Source organism: Nicotiana tabacum, chromosome 5 (genome assembly GCF_000715075.1).
Source record: "Nicotiana tabacum cultivar K326 chromosome 5, ASM71507v2, whole genome shotgun sequence".
NCBI classification, from domain to species: domain Eukaryota; kingdom Viridiplantae; phylum Streptophyta; class Magnoliopsida; order Solanales; family Solanaceae; genus Nicotiana; species Nicotiana tabacum.
The window spans coordinates 156831477-156850734 of record NC_134084.1 but is presented as its reverse complement, the minus strand read 5'-3'; positions in this window follow the sequence as shown (position 1 = coordinate 156850734).

The following is a 19258-nucleotide window of genomic DNA, read 5'->3' as shown; positions in this document are numbered from 1 at the left end:
GATTTTGGACTTTTGAATTGGGATTTTGGACTTTTGAATTGGGATTTGAAGGACCATTTGAGGTTGGATTTGAGAACTTTTGATATGTATGAACTCGTGGGGTGATAAGGAATCTAATGATGTAAAAATTTCTGGGATCCGAGAAGTGGGCCCGGGGCTCGGATTTTGTTAATTTCGGGATTTTTGGTATTTTTTGATTGTTTTTGCTTGGGCTTTGTTCCCTTAGTATATTGTGATGTATTCGTTCTAATTTTGGATAAATTCGACGCGCGTTGAGGCCGATTCGAGAGGCAAAGGCATCACGAGCTAGAGATTTAGCCGGTTCGAGGTGAGTAATGATTGTAAATGATGCTCTGAGGGTTTGAAACCCCGGATTGCACATCGTAGTGCTATATCGAGGTAAGACACACGCTTGATGACGAGCGTGGGGTCGTGCACTATTGGGGATTGTAACTTCGTCCGTCCCGATTGATGATTTTACCGCGTATTTGATTAAAACTTATTTGATATCATCATGATTTGGGCTGATTGCCATATTTGGGCTTCGTGCCAACTATTTGAACCCTTCGGGGATTTTATTCACTATTTCCTCACTGTTTTGACTTATTACTTGAACTCAGTCATGATATTTTCCACTGTTTTACTACTCAGCCATTTTTACTCAGTTTTGAGACTTAAATGATATTTTAAATGATGGTTTGGGTCGAGAAATACTGTTTTATTAATGTCCGAGGGGCTTGTGATGATTCTCGAACTGAGTACGGCCGAGGGCCAGATGTGAGGATACACTGATACTGATATGAGGCTGAGGGCCTGAGATACATATATATGCCATGATGTGGCTTGATTGACATGAGGCCGAAGGCCTAGATTTGATGCCACGAGATGGCTTGATATTGCGCTTGGGCCGTAAGGGGCCGCTCCCGGAGTCTGTACACCCCAGTGAGCGCGGGTACCCATTGTGATGTGAGATTGAGCCTGAGGGGCTGGCACTGTTCTGAGATTGAGCTCGAGGGGCTGGCACTGTTTTGAGATTGAGTCCGAGGGGCTGGTACTGTTCTGAGATGTTGCCCGGGGGGCGGTTTTGTTGATACTGTGCCCGAGGGGCGAACGTTTACTTGTTATTTACCTATTAATTACTTGTTTTACCTTCTAAAAAAGGGATTTTACTTGATTCTTCACTGATTTACTGATTTTAAGTGATTTTACTGCTTCGGTATAGAATTCCTTGTGTTTTACGTGTTTTCTTACTTTCAGTCATTATTTATATTTATTGTTCACTGGGTCGGAGTACTCACATTACTCCATGCACCATGTGTGCAGATTCAGGTGTAGCAGGTCCCGCTCCTGAGTGTTGATCCTTCCAGTCCAGGCAGTGTTTCGGAGACTACGAGGTAGTTGTTGGCGTCCGCAGTCCCTGTATCTCCCTTATCTCATTATTTCTATGTTCTTCAAACAGTTGTACCAGATATCATATTTAGTAGACTTGTATCAGAATCCTTAGTTGCTCATGACTTGTGACACCTCGGCTAGGGCTGTGTAGGGTTGGGTTTCCATTTTGTTATCTCTATTTTCGCTAAATATTGTTGTTAAATCATGTTTAAAGTATCTTTATGTTATTTAACTTCTTAAAAGGGTGAATTGTGTTAAATTGGTTGGCCTTGTCTTCACAAGAAGCGCCATCACGACCGGGTTCGGGATTAGGGTCATACAAGAATGTAACGACCCGACCGGTCGTTTTGAGCTCTAGCACGTCGTTCAGCAGTTTAAGCCCATGAGTAGCTTCACTTCAGGTATTATGACTTGTACGCATAGTCAGAATTGAATTTCTGGAAGTTCAGAGTTTATTGGAAAGAGAATTCTCATTTTGGAAGCTTTAAGTTGAAAAAATTGAGTAAGATTGGATTTTTGAGTAAACGACCTCGGAATCAGGATTCGAAGGTTCCAGCAGGTTTGTATGATGATTTCAGACTTGGGCGTATGCCTGAATCGGGTTTTGGAATACCCGGGAACGTTTCAGCATTTATCGTGGAAGTTAGCATTTTTGGAAGAGTTTCATAAGTTTGGGTAGAAGTGCATTTCAGTGTTATCAATGTCTGTTTGGGATTCCGAGTATGGGAATAGCTACGTATGGTGATTCTAGTGTTGGGAGCGTGATCGGAAGTGAATTCGAAGGTCCGGGGGTCATTTTGGAGTCATTTGACTAAAGATAGAAATTTGAAGGTTTTTAAGGAGTTTGAACGGAAGTGGACTTTTTGATATCGGGGTCGGAATTCAATTCCGGAAGTTGGAGTAGGTCCATAATGTTGAATGCAACTTGTATGCAAAATTTGAGGTCAATCGGATGTGATCTAATAGGTTTCGACATCGAATGTAGAAATTTGAAATTCTAAAGTTCATTAAGCTTGAATTGGAGTGTGATTCATGTTTTAATGTTGTTCAATGTAATTTGAGGCATCGACTAAGTTCGTGTCATGTTATGGGACTTGTTAGTATACTTGGTTGGGATCACATGGGGCTCAGATGAGTTTTGGAGGAGTTTTTGGAAGAGTTTGGCGTTTTGAACATAAGCATGTAATGATCTAAAGGTCCATTTTTAGTTCTAGAGACTGAAACACGATTTTGAGACTTCCAGGATTTTGATAATGAATTATAGGAGTGATCTGGAAAGTTTGGTCTAATTTCATCAATTCGCGATTGTGTTTTTAGCGCAAAACATGAATTAATTGTTTAACGAGCGAAATTGGTATCTCATTGAGAAAATGAGCTCCGAATTGAGTTTCGATTGAAGGAATAGGTTCGTATTATTATTTTTGACTCATAGGAACAAGAATCGTCGAATTCCGAGTTCGTATGTTGGAGTTAGAGCATTTTTAGTGAAATTAAAAGCTGTTGAAATTTCTGGGCAGCTGTTGTGTTTTTCGCAGGTGCGTGAATAGTACCGCACCTGCGTGAAAAGTAACCGCAGGTGCATGAACAGTAACCGCATGTGCATGAATAGTAACCGCATGTGCATGAACAGTAATCACAGGGCACTGTATAAATCGAGCAGTCCGAGATTTTTACTCATTTTTGGAGCTATGGAGCTCGGATTAAAGCGATTTTTGAGGTGATTTTCACCATATGGATTGGGGTAAGTGTTCTATTTCCAAAAGTGATTATATTTAATGATTCCATGGCTCTTTTCATCAAGTATTAGTGAATCAAATGGAAGAAATTGGAGAAAATTTGTAAACTTTTCAAAAAACGATAATTCTAGATATGGAGGTTGATTCGTTATTGGAATTTGATAAAATTGGTATGGTTGAACTCGTATCGGAATGGGTTGTTGGATTTATTAAGTTTTTTGGAATCCTGGCACGTGGTCCCGAGGGCGATTTTGTCAACTCTTCGAGCGGAGTTAGGAATTTATTTAAATTGAATTGTTATGAGTATTAGAGCCTATATTTATGGATTTTCTCATTTCTTGGCTAGTTTTGGAGCGTTGCGCATCGATTTGAGTCGTCGGAAGAGCTTGGAAGCCGGTTATGGAACCTCGGAGCGAGGTGAGTCTCCTTTCTAACCTTGTAAAAGGGAATTGTCTCATATGTGAATTAATTGGATTTGTGCTCCTATTTGTGGGGGCTACGGACGCACGAGGTGACGAGAGTCCATGCGTAGCTACTATTATGTTTAAGTTCGAGTAGTCTAGGACCCAAAAGCATTCTATACTTGAAATATTTGTAATCTTATTGACAGTTTGAATTGCTTAAATCACATCGAATTAGTAAATGAATTTCTAAAAATATTAAACTTCATTTTCTTGAATTGTTAAAAGAGAATTAGCTTTTCCTTGGATAATTGTTCCCTGATGAATTCTTGATTGACTGATTGTTGTGTTTATTTATATTTGACCGTGTCGCATGTATGATTCGTGAGCGGGGTAATAGATGCATATATGATTCGCACCATTCGACCCTCTGGCAGTGCATAGTTTAATTATTGTTGGATCCGGCCGTACGTCCTCGGCATGATTCGTGCATGCTTGTATTGCTTGCCTTGGGATTTATAGATATTGGTATTTGCTCTCCCTGACTTGAGATACATGTATAAATGATGAAAAATGAATTTGAAAATCTCCAATTAATGAAAGAATTGCTTACTTGGTTCATGCTATTGGGTTACACCCATCTTTATGAAAATCCACGATTTACTATATTATTGGTATATTATAATCAGACTAGTAGTAAGTGTCGCAGTCGGCTTCTCGTCTCTACTTCTTCGAGATTAGACGGGATACTTACTGGGTACACGTTGTTTTCGTACTCATACTACACTTGTTGTGCATTTTCGTTGCACAGGTTCCTGTATGGCTAGTGGCTTAGTGGCATAGCGGCATGGTTGATACGGAGACTTAAGTGAGCAACATTTATCGAGATGACCCGTAGCCAGCAGAGTCTCCTTCAGAGTATTGTACTGTATTTCCATTTCTGTCCACTTTGTATTCCGGACAGTTACTGTATTTTATTTCATTCCCTAGTAAATGCTCATGCACTTGTGACACCGAGTTCTGGGATGATTATGGAAGATCTTGTATTAACTTCTTAACATTTATATTCAATTTGAAATGATTACCTTTTTCTAGTAAAATTGAAGGAAAATCATAGTTTTCAAAAATTATTAAAACGAGATTTTAATTGAGTATTTTGGTTGGCTTGCCTGACAGCGGTGTCCGGCGCCATCACGACCCTTAGTAGATTTTGGGTCGTGATAGAGGAACGATCATGGTGAGGATGTGACTATTGTTCCTTAAATCATTTTTGATAGTCCAACAAAATTTTAGGTGATCGAGGTTCGATGTCCAGGACCCATGCAGGAGGAGTGGGCTATAGCACACTAAAATTTAAAAATCAGGTGAAATTCAAGTTTTATGGTCTTAAAACACTAAAAATGAGGAACGACCATGGCGAGGGTGAATATTGTTAACTAGGTCGTTTTTGATGGTGCGACAAAATTCTAGGAAATAGGAGTCTGGTGACTCGGGGCCATGCAGGAGGCGTAAGCTATAACATACAAAAATTTGGGAATCGGGCAGAATTTCGTTTTATGGCCCAAAAATGCTACAAAATAGGGAACAATCATGGCGAGGTGATGCATGTTGTTCCTTATGTTGTTTTTGATGGTCTGATAAAATTTTAGTTGATCGGGGTCTAGTGGCTCGGGCCCATGCAGGAGGCATGAGCTCTAGCACACGAAACTTTGAGAATCGAGTAGAATTCCAGTTTTATGGCCCTAAAACACCAAAAATAAGGAACGGTCATGGCGAGGCAATAACTATTATTCCTTAGATTTTCTTTGACATTCTGGAAAAATTTAAGGTGATAGGGGTACGGTGGCCGGGCCCATACAGGAGACATGGGTAATAGCACAAGAAAATCTGAGAATCAGACGTAATTCCATATTTATGGCCCTAAAAAGCCAAAAAAATAAGGAACAGTCATGGAAAGGTGGTGACTATTTCTCCTTAGATCAGTTTTGATGGTCTAGCAAAATTTTAGGCAATCGAGGTCCTGTAGACCGAGCTTATGAAGGAGGCGTGGGCTATAACACACAAAAATCTTGAAATCGGACGTAATTCTAGTTTTATGACCCTAAAATGCCAAAATAATGAGGAACGGTTATGGCGAGGCAGTGACTATTATTCCTTAGGTCAATTTTGATAGTCCAGAAAAATTTTAGGTGATCAAGGTCCGATGGCTGGGGCCCATGCAGGAGAAGTGGGCTATAACACTCGAAAATTTGAGAATCGGGCAAAATTCAAGTTTCATGGTCTTAAAACGTAAAAAAAAAAACACGGTCATGGCGAGGCAATGAATATTTTTCAATATGTCGTTTTTTATGGTACAACAAAATTCTAGGAAATATGAGTCCGGTGACTCGACCCCATGCAGGAGGCGTGGGATAGCACACAAAAATTTGAGAATTGAGCGAAATTCTAGATTTATGACCCTAAATTGCCAAAAACGAGGAACGGTCATGGTGAGGCAGTGAATATTGTTCCTTAGGTCATTTTTGATGGTCCAACAAAATTTTGGACGACCTGGAACCGGAAGCCCGAGCCCATACAAGAGGCGTAGACTATAACATACAAAAATCTTGGAATTGGGGGAAATTTCAATTTTATGACCCTAAAATGCCAAAAAAAAAGAGGAACCGGTCATGCAGAGGCAATGACTATTGTTCCTTAGGTCGTTTTTGATGGTCCAACAAAAGTTTAGGCGATCGGGTCCGGTGGACCGGGCATATAGGAAGCATAAGCTATAACACACAAAAATTTAGGAATCGGGCAGAATTCCAGTTTTATGGCCCTAAAACACTATGAAACAGGGAACACTCATGGCGAGGTGGTGAATATTTTTCATTATGTCGTTTTGATGGTCTAATAAAATTTTAGCCGATTAGGGTCTAGTGTCCGGGGCCCATGCAGGAGGCATAGACTCTAGCATACGAAACTCTAGGAATCGGGTAAAATTCCAAGTGTATTTTTTATATTATTTTTGTTATTCTAGAAAAATTTAAGGCGATATAGGTACGGTGTCCGGGACCATACAGGAGACATGGGCTATAACACACGAATATCTAAGAAGTAGACGAAATTCCATATTTATGGCCCTAAAAAGCCAAAAAAAAAGAGGAACAGTCATGGCGAGGTGATGACTATTTCTCCTTAGATCATTTTTTATGGTCCGACAAAATTTTAGGTGATCGGGGTCTTGTTGCCTGAGCCTATGAAGGAGGCGTGGGCTATAGCATATGAAAATCTTGAAATCGGACGAAATTCAAGTTTTATGGCCCTAAAACGCCAAAAAATGAGGAACGATCATGGCAAGGTGGTGACTATTGTTCCTTAGGTCCTTTTTGATAATCCAGCAAATTTTTAGGTGATCGAGGTCCGATGGACGGTGCTCATGCAGGAGGAGTTAGCTATAGCACATAAAAATTTGAGAATCGGGCAAAATTCAAGTTTTATGACCTTAAAATGCCAAAAAAATGAGGAAAGGTCATGGAGAGGCGGTGAATATTGTTCAATAGGTCATTTTTTATGGTGCGGCAAAATTCTTAGCAATAGGAGTCCGGTGGCTCGGGCCCATGCAGGAGGCGTGGGCTATAGTACACGAAAATTTGGGAATCGTGCGGAATTCCAAATTTATGGCTCTAAAATGCCAAAAACGAGGAACGGTCATGGCGAGGCAGTGACTATTGTTCTGCCTTAAAACAACGTGGTCGATATCATACAAAAGTCTGGGAATCGAGTGTAATTTTGATTTTTCTGCCTTAAAACGGCAAAAAATGAGGAACGGTCATGGCGAGGCGGTGACTATTTTCCTTAGTTTATTTTTTATGGTCCGATAAAATTTTAGGTGATTGGGATCCGGTGGCCGAGTCCATGTAGGAGGCGTTGGCTATAGCATATGGAAATCTGGAAATTGGGCAGAATTCCAGTTTTTTGGCAATTTAGTTTTATGGCCCTAAAATTCAAGAAAATGAGGAACGATTATGGCGAGGCGGTGACTATTGTTCCTTAGATAGTTTTTGATGTTCCGTATAAATTTTAGAGGATCCGAGTCCAGTGTCCAGGGCTCATACAAGATGTGTGGGACATAGCACATGAAAATCTAAAAAACGGGCGTAATTCCAATTTTATGGCGCTAAAATGCCAAAAAATGTGGAACGATGACGGTGAGGCAGTGACTATTGTTCGTTAGGTTGTTTTTAATGGTCTGATAAAATTTTAAGCAATAGGGGTCTATTTGTCCGGGCCCATGCAGCAGGTGTGGGATATAACACATGAAAATCTTTCAATCAGGCGGAATTCTAGTTTTATGGACTCAAAACACCAAAGAACAAGGAACAGTCATGGCGAGGTGGTGACAATTATTACTTAGGTTAATTTTTATGGTTCAAAATATTTTTAGGTGATCCGGGTCCAGTGGCCCATATAGGAGAAGTGGGCATACGAAAATTTGGGAAACGAGCGGAATTCCAGTTTTATAGCCCTAAAATGCCAATGAAACAAGGAACGTCTTGGCATGGCGATGAGTACTTTTCCTTCAATCATTTTTTATGGACGGACAAATTTTTAAGCGATCGGGGTCTGGTGGCCCGAGCACATGTAGGAGGCATGAGTTATATCATACGAAAAATTGGGAACTGGGCGGAATTCTAATTTTATGGCTCTAAAATACCAAAAAACGAGGAACGGTCATGGAGAGGTGATGACAATTGTTCCTTAGGTAGTTTTCTATGGTTCAAAAATATTTTAGGTAATGGTCCGTGGACCAAGCCCATGCAAGAGGCATGGGCTATAACACATGAAAATCTTATAATCGGGCTGAATTTGAGTTTTATGGTCCTAAAACGTCAAAAAATGAGTAAAGACAATGGGGAGGCGATGACTATTATTTCTTAGGTTGTTTTTGATGGCCCGACAAAATTTTAGGCAGCACGGGTCCGGTGGCCCAGGCCCATGCAAGAGGCGTGGGCTATAAAAATTTGAGAATCACGTGGAATTCCAGTTTTATGGCCCTAAAATGCCAACAAACAGGGAATAATCATGGTGAGGTGGTGACTATTGTTTCTTAGGTCATTTTTTATGGATTGGAAAATTTTTACACGATCCGGGTTCAGGCGCCCGGGCCCATGCAGGATGCGTGGGCTATAGCACACAAAAATCTTGGAATCGGGTGAAATTCCAATTTTATGGCCCTAAAATACCAAAAATGAGGAACTATCAAGGCGAGGAAGAGACTATTGTTTCTTAGGTCATTTTTGATGGTCTAGAAAAAATTCAGACGATCCGGGTCCAGTAGCTTGGTCCCATGTAGGAGGCATGGGATATAGTACACGAAACTCTGGGAATCGGGTAGAGTTCCACTTTTATGGACCTGAAATGCCAAAAAAAATAGAAACGGTCGTGGTGAGGCGGTGACTATTATTTTTAAAATGAGGAACGATCATGGTGAGGCGGTGATTTTTGTTTTTGAAATCAAGCAAAATTCTTATTTTATAGCCTAAAAATGCAACAACAAAAAATGAGGAATGGTCAAGGATAAGCGGTGACTATTGTTCCTTAGGTCGTATTTGATGGTCCGAAAAAAATTTAGGCGACCGGTACGATTTCCTAGGCCATGCAAGAGGCGTAGGCTATAGCACACAAAATTCTAGGAATTAGGCGAAATTTAAGTTTCGATGGCCCTAAAGCGCCAAAAAGAGGAATGGTAATGGGGAAACAGTGAATATTGTTCTTAAGTCGTCTTTGATGGTCTGGCAAAATTTTAGGCGATCCAGCTCTAGTGGCCTGACCCATACAGGAGGCATGGGCTATAGCACAAAAAAATCTGGGAATCAAGCAGAATTCTAGTTTTATAGCTTTAAAACGCCAAAACCAAGGAATGATCATGGCGAGGCGGTGACTATTATTTCTCAGATGGTTTTTGATGGTCCAACAAATATTTAGGCGATTCATGTCCGGTGGCCCGGACCAATGAAGGAGGCGTGGGTTATAACACACGAAAATATGGGAATCATGCAGAACTCCAATTTTATGGCCATAAAACACCAAAAAATGAGGAACGGTCATGGCACTATTATTTCTTAGGCGGGACTATAGCGCACGAAAATCTAGAAATCGTGAAGAATTTCAATTTCATGGCCCTGAAATGCCTAAAAATGAGGAGCGGTCACGTCGAGGCGGTGGCTGATTCCTTATGTTGTTTTTGATGGTCCGAAATTTTTTTAGGCAATCGGGGTCCGATGGCCTAGGCCCATGTAGGAGGCATGGGCTATAGTACAAGAAAATCTGGGAATCAGACTGAATTCTAGTTTTATATCCTTAAACGCCAAAAAATGAGGAACAGTCAGGGTGAGGTAGTGATTATTGTTCCTTAGGTCATTTTTGAAGGTCCGACAAAATTTTGGGCGATCGGGGTCCGATGGTCCAGGCCCATGTAAGAGGCATGGGCTATAGCACACTGGGAATAGGGCAGAATTCCAGTTTTATGGCCCTAAAATGTTAGAAAACAAGAAACGGTCCTGGTCAAGCAGTGACAATTGTTCCTTAGTTCATTTTTATGGTCTAGTAAAATTATAGGCGATTCAAGTCCGGTGGCCCGAGCCCATACAGGGGGCGTGGACTATAGGATACGAAAATCTAGGCAAGTTTTATGGCTCTAAAACTCAAAAAAAGAGGAACGGTCTTGGCGAGGCAGTAATTGTTGTTCCTTAGGTCATTATTAATCGTCCGATTAAATTTGAGGCGATACGGATTTAGTTTCCCGGGCCCATGCACAAGGCGTGGATAGCATACGAAATTTTTGAATCTGGCGGAATTCTAGTTTTATGGTCCTCTAATTCCAAAACAAATAAGTAACGGTCATGGAGAGGCGGTGAATATTGTTACTTAGGTCATTTTGATTGGCCAAAAAAGTTTTAAATGATCTGGGTCTGGTGGTCTGGGCCCATGTAGAAGGCGTAAGCTATAACACATATAAATTTGGGAATCAGATGGAATTCTAGATTCATGGCCCTAAAATGCCAAAAAAGGAGAAACAATCATGGAGGGGCTATGATTATTGTTCCTTAGGATTTTTTGATGGTCTGGCAAAATTTTAGGCGATCAGGGTCCGGTGGCATCGGCCTAGGTAGGAGGCGTGAGCTATAATATATGAAAATCTAGGAATCGGGCGTAATTCCACTTTTATGGCCCTAACACGCTAAAAACAAGGAATCATGGCGGGACAATGAATATTGTTCCTAAGTTCATTTTGATAATTCGGAAAAATTTTAGGCGGTTGTGTTTGGTGTTCGAGCCTTATGCGGAAGGCGTGGGCTATAGCACACGAAAATCTTGAAATCGGACGAATTCCAGATTCATGGCCCTAAAACACCAAAAAATGAGGAACAATCATGGAGGGGCGGTGCCTAATATTCCTTAGGTCATATTTGATGGTCCGAAAAGATTTAAGGTTGTCCAGGTCCGGCCACCTGGGCCCATATGGAAGGCATGGGCTATAATACACAAAAATATAGGAATTGGCCCGAATTCTCATTTTATGGCCCTAAAATGCCAAAAAGTAAAACGGTCATGGTAGGGCGGTGACTATTGTTCCTTAGGTAATTTTTTAAGGTCCGAAAAAATTTTAGAAGGTCCGGGTCTGGTGGCTCGTAACACATGAACATTTGGGAATCAAGCGTACTTCTAGTTATATGGCCCTAAAACGCCAAAAACGAGGAACGGTCATGGCGGGGAGGTGATTAATGTTCCTTAGCTGATTTTTGATAGCCCAAAAAACTTTAAGGTGGTATTGGTCCGGTTGCTCAGCCCCACGTAGAAGGCGTAGGCTATAGCACACGAAAATATGTGAATCAGGTCGAATTCTCATTTTATTGGCCTAAAACGCCAAAAAATGAGGAATGAACATGGTGGGATGGTGGTTATTGTTCCTTAGGTAGTATTTCATGTTGTAGAAAAATTTAAGGCGATCGGGGTCTGGTGGCCTGAGCCCACGCGGAAGGCGTGGTTTATAGCACATGAATATAAGGAAATCGGGCGTAATTCTAGTTATAAGGCCCTAAAATGCAAACAAAACGAGGAACGATCATGGCAGGTGGTGACTAATGTTCCTTAGGTCCATTTTGATGGCCAAGAAAAACTTTTAGGCGGTACGGGTCCAGGCGCCGGAACCCACGCGGAAGGCGTGTGCTATAGCACACAAAATATAGGAATCAGGCAGAATCTCGTTTTGTGGCCCTAAGACTCCTGGAACGGTCATGGAGAGGTCGTGATTATTGTTCCTTAGCTAATTTTTATGGTCCAAAAATTTTTTTTAGGTGGTCGGGGTCCAGTGGCATGGGACCACGCGGAAGACGTAGGCTATCGCACCCAAAAACCTAGGAATTAGGCGTAATATTATGACCCTAAAATGCCAAAAAATGAGGAACGGTCATGGAAGGGCATTGTTTTTTGTTCTTTAAGTCATTTTTGATGGTCCGGAAATTTTTTAGGCTATCCGGGTCCGCATGCTCAAGCCTGGGCCCATGCAAAAGGTGTGGGCTATAACACACGTAATCAGGGAATCAGGCATAATTCTAATTTTATGGCCCTAAAACACCCAAAAACGAGAAACGGTCATGGCGTGGGCTATAGCACACGATAATCTGGGAATCAGGCATAACTCTAATTTTATATCCCTAAAATACCAAAAATGTGAAATGGTCATGGCAATGCAGTGACTATTATTCCTTAGAATGTTTTTTGTGGTCCAGCAAAATTTTAGGTGATCGAGGTCTAGTAGCTCGAGCCCATGTAGGAAGCATGGGCTATAGCGCACGAAAATATGGGAATCAGGCTATATTCAGTTATATGGCCCTAAAATGCCAAAAAGGAGGAACAGTGATGGCGAGGCGGTGACTAATGTACCTTAGGTCATTTTTGGGTTCGGCGCTCGGGCCCACACGAAAGGCGTGGGTTATAGCACAAAAATATTTGAATCGGGCTGAATTCTCGTTTTATGGTCCTAAAATGCCAAAAAATGAGGAACGGTCATGATGGAGCAGTGACTATTGTTCCTTAAGTCATTTTTTATGGTCTAAAATTTTTTTAGGCAATTGGGATTCGGGCCCGCAGAAGGCATGGGCTATAACACACAAAAATCTGGGAATCATTTGTAATTGTTGTTTTATGGCCCTAAAACGCAAAGAGAAAAATGAGGAACGGTCATGGCGGGACAGTGACTTTTATTCCTTAGGTTATTATTTATGGTTCGAAAAAATTTTAGGAAGTCCGGGTTCAGGGTCCCCGGCCCATGCGGTTGGCATGGGCTATAGCACATGAAAATTTGGGAATCAAGCGTAATTCCAGTTATATGGCCCTAAAACTCCAAAAAATGAGGAACGATCATAGCGAGGCGGTGACTGTTGTTCCATAGATCATTTTTTATGCTCCAGGTCCGGTGGCCTGGACCTACGCGAAATGCTTGGACAATAGCACACGAAAATCTGGGAATCGAGCGTAATTCTAGTATTATGGCCCTAAAATGCTTAAAAACACGAGGAACGATCATGAAGAGTGGAGGATAATATTCCTAAGGTCGTATTTGATAGTTCAGAAAAGTTTTAGGTGATGCGTGTCCCTGGACCAAGCCCACGCATAAGGCGTAGGCTATAGCACACGAAAATGTGAGAATCAAGCATCATTACAGTTTGATGGTCGTAAAATGTTAATAAGGAGGAACAGTCATGGCGAGGCAATGACTAATGTTCCTTCAGTCATTTTTTATGGTCTGAAAAAACTTTAGGTGGTTCGGTTCCGGTGGCGCGGGCCCAGGCGGAAGGTGTGGGCTACATCATACGAAAATATAGGAATCCGACCGAATTCTCATTTTATAGCCCTAAAATGCCAAAAAATAAGGAATGGTCATGGTGGAGTGGTGACTAATATTCCTTAGATCATTTTATATTGTCCGAAAAATTTAGGCGGTCCTGGTCCATGCGGCCAGGACCATGCGGAAGGTTGGGTTATAGTACAAGAAAATTTGAGAATCGGGCCGAATTCTCGTTTTATGGCCCTAAAATATCAAAAATGAGGAACGTTCATGGTAGGGTTGCTAATGCTCCATAGGTCCTTTTTTTGGTCCAGGAAAATTTATGGTGGTCCGGGTCCGGGCGCCTAGGCCCACGTGGACGACATAGGCTATAACATAAGAAAACCTAGTAATTGGTCCAGATTCTCGTTTAATAGCCCTAAAACGTCAAGAAACTAGGAGCAAAACGACATAATATCCTTCCACAAGGCGACGACAATAGTCAAATCAACTACGCCGGGAGAAGCATCCCATACCACCTCTATAGTACCTTTAAAATTTCTCAATTCCTGATTTATAATAAGTGCTCCACGTCGCATAAGATTGAATAGGAAGGAAATAAAGGTATAAGCCTCAAAGGAATCAAACCGCACGATGAGGAATCAAGAAGGGAAGTACTCCTAACAGCCCTGTAGCCTCCCGAAGATAACTACAGATGTCTCCGTACCGATCCGCGAGACTCTACTAGACTTGATCATGACTCGTGAGACCTAACGGAACCTACTGCTCAGATACCATGATTTCACGACCCAAAATACACTAAGGGTCATGATGGCATCGGACACCACTGTCAAGCAAACTAACCAAAATACTCAATTAAATTCTCGTTTTAATAATTTTGAAAACTACGATTTTCCTTCAATTTCACTAGAAAAAGGTAATCATTTCAAATTGAATATAAATGTTAAGAAGTTAATACAAGATACCCCATAATCATCCCAGAACCCGGTGTCACAAGTGCATGAGCATTTACTAGGGAATGAAATAAAATACAGTAACTGTCTGGAATACAAAGTGGACAAAAATGGAAATACAGTACAATACTCTGAAGGAGACTCTGCTGGCTACGGGTCGTCTCGATAAATGTAGCTCACCTAAGTCTCTGTATCAACCATGCCACTAAGCCACTAGCCACACATGACCTGTGCAACAAAAATCCACAGCAAGTGTAGTATGAGTACGAAAACAACGTGTACATAGTAAGTATCCCCTCTAATCTCGAAGAAGTAGAGACGAGAGGTCGACTTCGACACTTACTAGTGGTCCAATAATAATATATCAATAATATAGTAAATCGTGGATTTTCATAAAGATGGGTGTAACTCAATAGCATGAACCAAGTAAGCAATTCTTTCATTAATTGGAGATTTTCAAATTCATTTTTCATCATTTATACATGTATCTCAAGTCAGGGAGAGCAAATACCAACATCTATAAATCCCAAGGCAAGCAATACAAGCATGCGCAAATCATGCCGAGGACGTACGGCCTGATCCAATAATATTTAAACTGTGCACTGCTAGAGGGTCGAATGGCGCGAACCATAGATGTATCTATTACCCTGCTCGCGAATCATACTTGCGACGCGGTCAAATATAAATAAACACAACAATCAGTTTATCAAGAATTTATCAGGGAACAATTATCCAAGGAAAAGCCAATTCTCTTTTAACAATTCAAGAAAATGAAGTTTAATCATTTTAGAAATTCATTTACTAATTCGATGTGATTTAAGCAATTCAAATTGTCAATAAGATTACAAATATTCCAAGTATAGCACGCTTTTGGGTCCTAGACTACCCGGACTTAAACATAATAGTAGCTACGCACGGACTCTCGTCACCTCGTGCGTACGTAGCCCCCACAAATAGGAGCACAAATCCAATTAATTCACCTATGGGGATAATACCCTCTTACAAGGTTAGAAAGGAGACTCACCTCGCTCCGAGGTTCCATAACCGGCTTCCAAGCCCTTCCAACGACTCAAATCAATGCGCAACACTCCAAAACTAGCCAAGAAATGAGAAAATCCATAAATATAGGCTCTAATACTCACAACAATTCAATTTAGATAAATTTCTAACTCTGCTCGAAGAGTTGACACAATTGCCCTCGGGCCCACGTGATCGGATTCCAAATAAACTCACAAAATTCGATAACCCATCCGATAAGAGTTCAACCGTACCAATTTTATGAAATTCCGATAACGAATCGACCTCCAAATCTAGAATTTTCATTTTTTGAAAAGTTTACAAATTTTCTCCAATTTCTTCCATTTGATTCACTAATACTTGATTAAAATAACCATGGAATCATTAAATATAATCACTTTTGGATATAGAATACTTACCCCAATCCATATGGTGAAAATTGCCTCAAAAGTCGCTTTAATCCGAGCTCCATAGCTCAAAAAATAAGTAAAAATCTCGGACTGCTCGATTTATACACTGTCCAGCATTTTCGCACAAGAGGTTACTGTTCACACACCTGTGGTTACTGTTCACGCACCTGCGGTTACTGTTCACGTAGGTGCGAAAAACACAGCAGCTGCCCAAAAATTTCAGCAACTTTTAATTTCACTAAAAATGCTCTAACTCCATCATATGAACTCGGAATTCAACGATTCTTATTCCTATGAGTCACAAATAATAATACGAACCTATTACTTCAATGGAAACTCAATTCGGAGCTCATTTACTCAATGCGATACCAATTTCGTTGCTAAACAATTAACTCATGTTTTGTGCTAAAAACCCTATCGCGACTTGATGAAATTAGACCAAACTTTCCAAATCACTCCTATAATTCATTATCAAAATTCCGGAAGTTTTGAAATCGAGTTTCGATCCCTAGAACTAAAAATGGACCTCTGGATCATTACATGCTTATGCTCAAAATGCCAAACTCTTCCAAAAACTCCTCCAAAACTCTACCGAACCTAATGGGATCCCAACCAAGTATACTAACAAGTCCCATAACATGACACAAACTTAGTCGATGCCTCAAATTACATTGAACAACACTAAAACATGAATCGCACTCCAATTCAAGCTTAATGAACTTTAGAATTTCAAACTTCTACATTCGATGTCGAAACCTATTAGATCACGTCCGATTGACCTCAAATTTTGCATACAAGTCACATTTGACGTTACGGACATACTCCAACTTTTGGAATTGGATTCCGACCACGATATCAAAAAGTCCACTTCCATTCAAACTCCTTAAAAACCTTCAAATTTCTATCTTTAGTCAAATGACTCCAAAATGACCCCCGGACCTCCGAATTCACTTCCGATCACGCTTCCAACACCAGAATCACCATACGGAGCTATTCCCGGACTCGGAATTCCAAATAGACATTGATAAAACTGAAATGCACTTCAACCCAAACTTATGAAACTCTTCCAAAAATGCTAACTTCCACAATATGTGCTGAAACGTTCCTGGGTCTTCCAAAACCTGATCCGGACATACGCCCTAGTCCGAAATCATCATACGAACCTGCTGGAACCTTCGAATCCCGATTCCGAGGTCGTTTGCTGAAAAATCCAATCTTAGTCAATTCTTTCAACTTAAAGCTTCCGAAATGAGAATTCTCTTTCCAATCAACTCCGAACTTCCCGAAATTCAATTCCGACCATGCGTACAAGTCAAAATACCCGAAGTGAAGCTGCTCGTGTCCTCAAACTGCTGAACGATGCACTAGAGCTCAAAATGACCGGTCGAATGGTTAAATCCTCGTTTTTTGGCGTTTTAAGGCCATAAAATTGAATTCCGTTCGATTTCAAGATATCCGTGTACTATAGCCCACGCTTGTTTTATAGGCTCGGACCACAGGACCCCGATCTCCTAAAATTTTGTCGAACCATCAAAAATGATCTAAGGAGAAATAGTCACCACCTCGCCATGAGTGTTCCTCATTTTTGGCTTTTTAGGGCCATAAATATGGAATTTCGTCCGATTCTCAAATTTTTGTGTGCTATAACCCTCGTCTCCTGTATGGGCCCAGCCATTGTACCTTATTGCCTTAAATTTTGCCAGAATATCAAAAACAATATAAGGAATAATAATTATTGTCTCTCCATGACCATTCCTTTTTTGGTGTTTTAGGGCCATAAAACTGGAATTCTGCCTAATTCCTAGAGTTTCGTGTGCTACACGCATCCTGCATGGGCCCGGGCCACTAGACCCTGATCGGCTAAAATTTTGTTGGACTATCAAAAATGACCTAAGGAATAATATTCACTGCCTCGCTATGACCGTTCTTTTTTTTAGCATTTTAGGGCCATAAAACTAGATTCTGCCCGATTCCTAAATTTTTGTGTGTTATAGTTCACGCCTCCTATATGAGCTCAATCCACCGGACCCGATCGCCTAGACTTTTTTCGGACCATCAAAAATGACCTAAGGAACAATAGTCACTACCTCTCTATGACCAATTCCTCATTTTTTGGCATTTTAGGGTGATAAAATTGAAATTTTCCCCAATTCCCGGATTTTTGTGTGCTATGGCCCACGCCTCCTATATAGGCCCTGGATACTGGATCTGGATCATTCAAAATTTTTCCAGACCATTAGAAATGACCTAAGGAACAGTAGTCACTACCTCGCCATAATCGTTCCTCGTTTTTGGCATTTTAGGGCCATAAATCTAGAATTTTGCCCAATTCCCAAATTTCTTATGCTACAGCCCACGCATCTTACATGGTCCGGAGTCACCGGACTCCTATTGCCTAGAATTTTTTCGCACTATCAAAAATTACCTAATGAACAATATTCACCGCCTCGCCATGGCCGTTCCTCATTATTTGGCGTTTTAAGGCCATAAACCTTGAATTCCGTCTGATTCTCAAATGTTCGTGTGCTATAGCGCACTCCTCCTGCATGGGCCCCGTCCATCGGACCTCGATCACCTAAAATTTTTTTAGACTATCAAAAATGACCTAAGGAACAATAATCACTTATTCGTCCTGATTTCCTAATTTGTTGGCGTTTTAGGGTCATAAAACAGGAATTCTACCTGATTCCCTGATTTTCATATGTTATAGCCCACACCTCTTGCATAGGCCCGAGCCACCGAATCCCGATCGCCTAAATTTTGTTGGATCATCAAAAATGGTCTAAGGAACAATAGTCACCGCCTTGCCATGACTATTCTTTATTTTCTAGTGTTTTAGAGCAATATAACTGGAATTCCGTCTGATTCCCAGATTTTCTTAGCTATAGCACACGCCTTCAGTATGGGCCCGGGCCACCTGACCCGGATCGCCTAAAGATTTGCCGGACCCCCAATTATGACCAAAGGAACAATAATCACTGTCTTTCCATGACCGTTCCTCGTTTTTTCATATTTTAGGGCAATAAAACTGAAATTTTGCCCGATTCCCAGATTGGCCCGAGCCACCGGACCTAGGTCACCTAATTTTTTTTGGGCCTATCAAAAACAACATAATGAACAATCGTCATTGCTTTGCCATGATCATTCCTCTTTTTGGCGTTTTAGGGCCATAAACAGGATTTAGGACGATTCCAGATTTTCGTATGCTATATTCCACGTCATATGCATAAATTTAGGTGACTCACTCCAAACCTACTAAAACTTTGCGGGCCCATAAAAAATGGTCTAACAAATAGTAGTCATCGCTTCGCCATGACAGTTTCATTTTTTGGCATTATAGGGCCATAAAACAGGAATTCAAGACGATTCCCAGATTTTTGTGTTTTAGTACTCCCTCCATTTCAAATTAGATAAGGTACTTTCCTTTTTAGTCTGTTCCAAAATAGATGACACATTTCTAAATTTGTAAATAATCAACTTTAAACTCTTCGTTTTACCCTTAATGAGAAACCTTTAT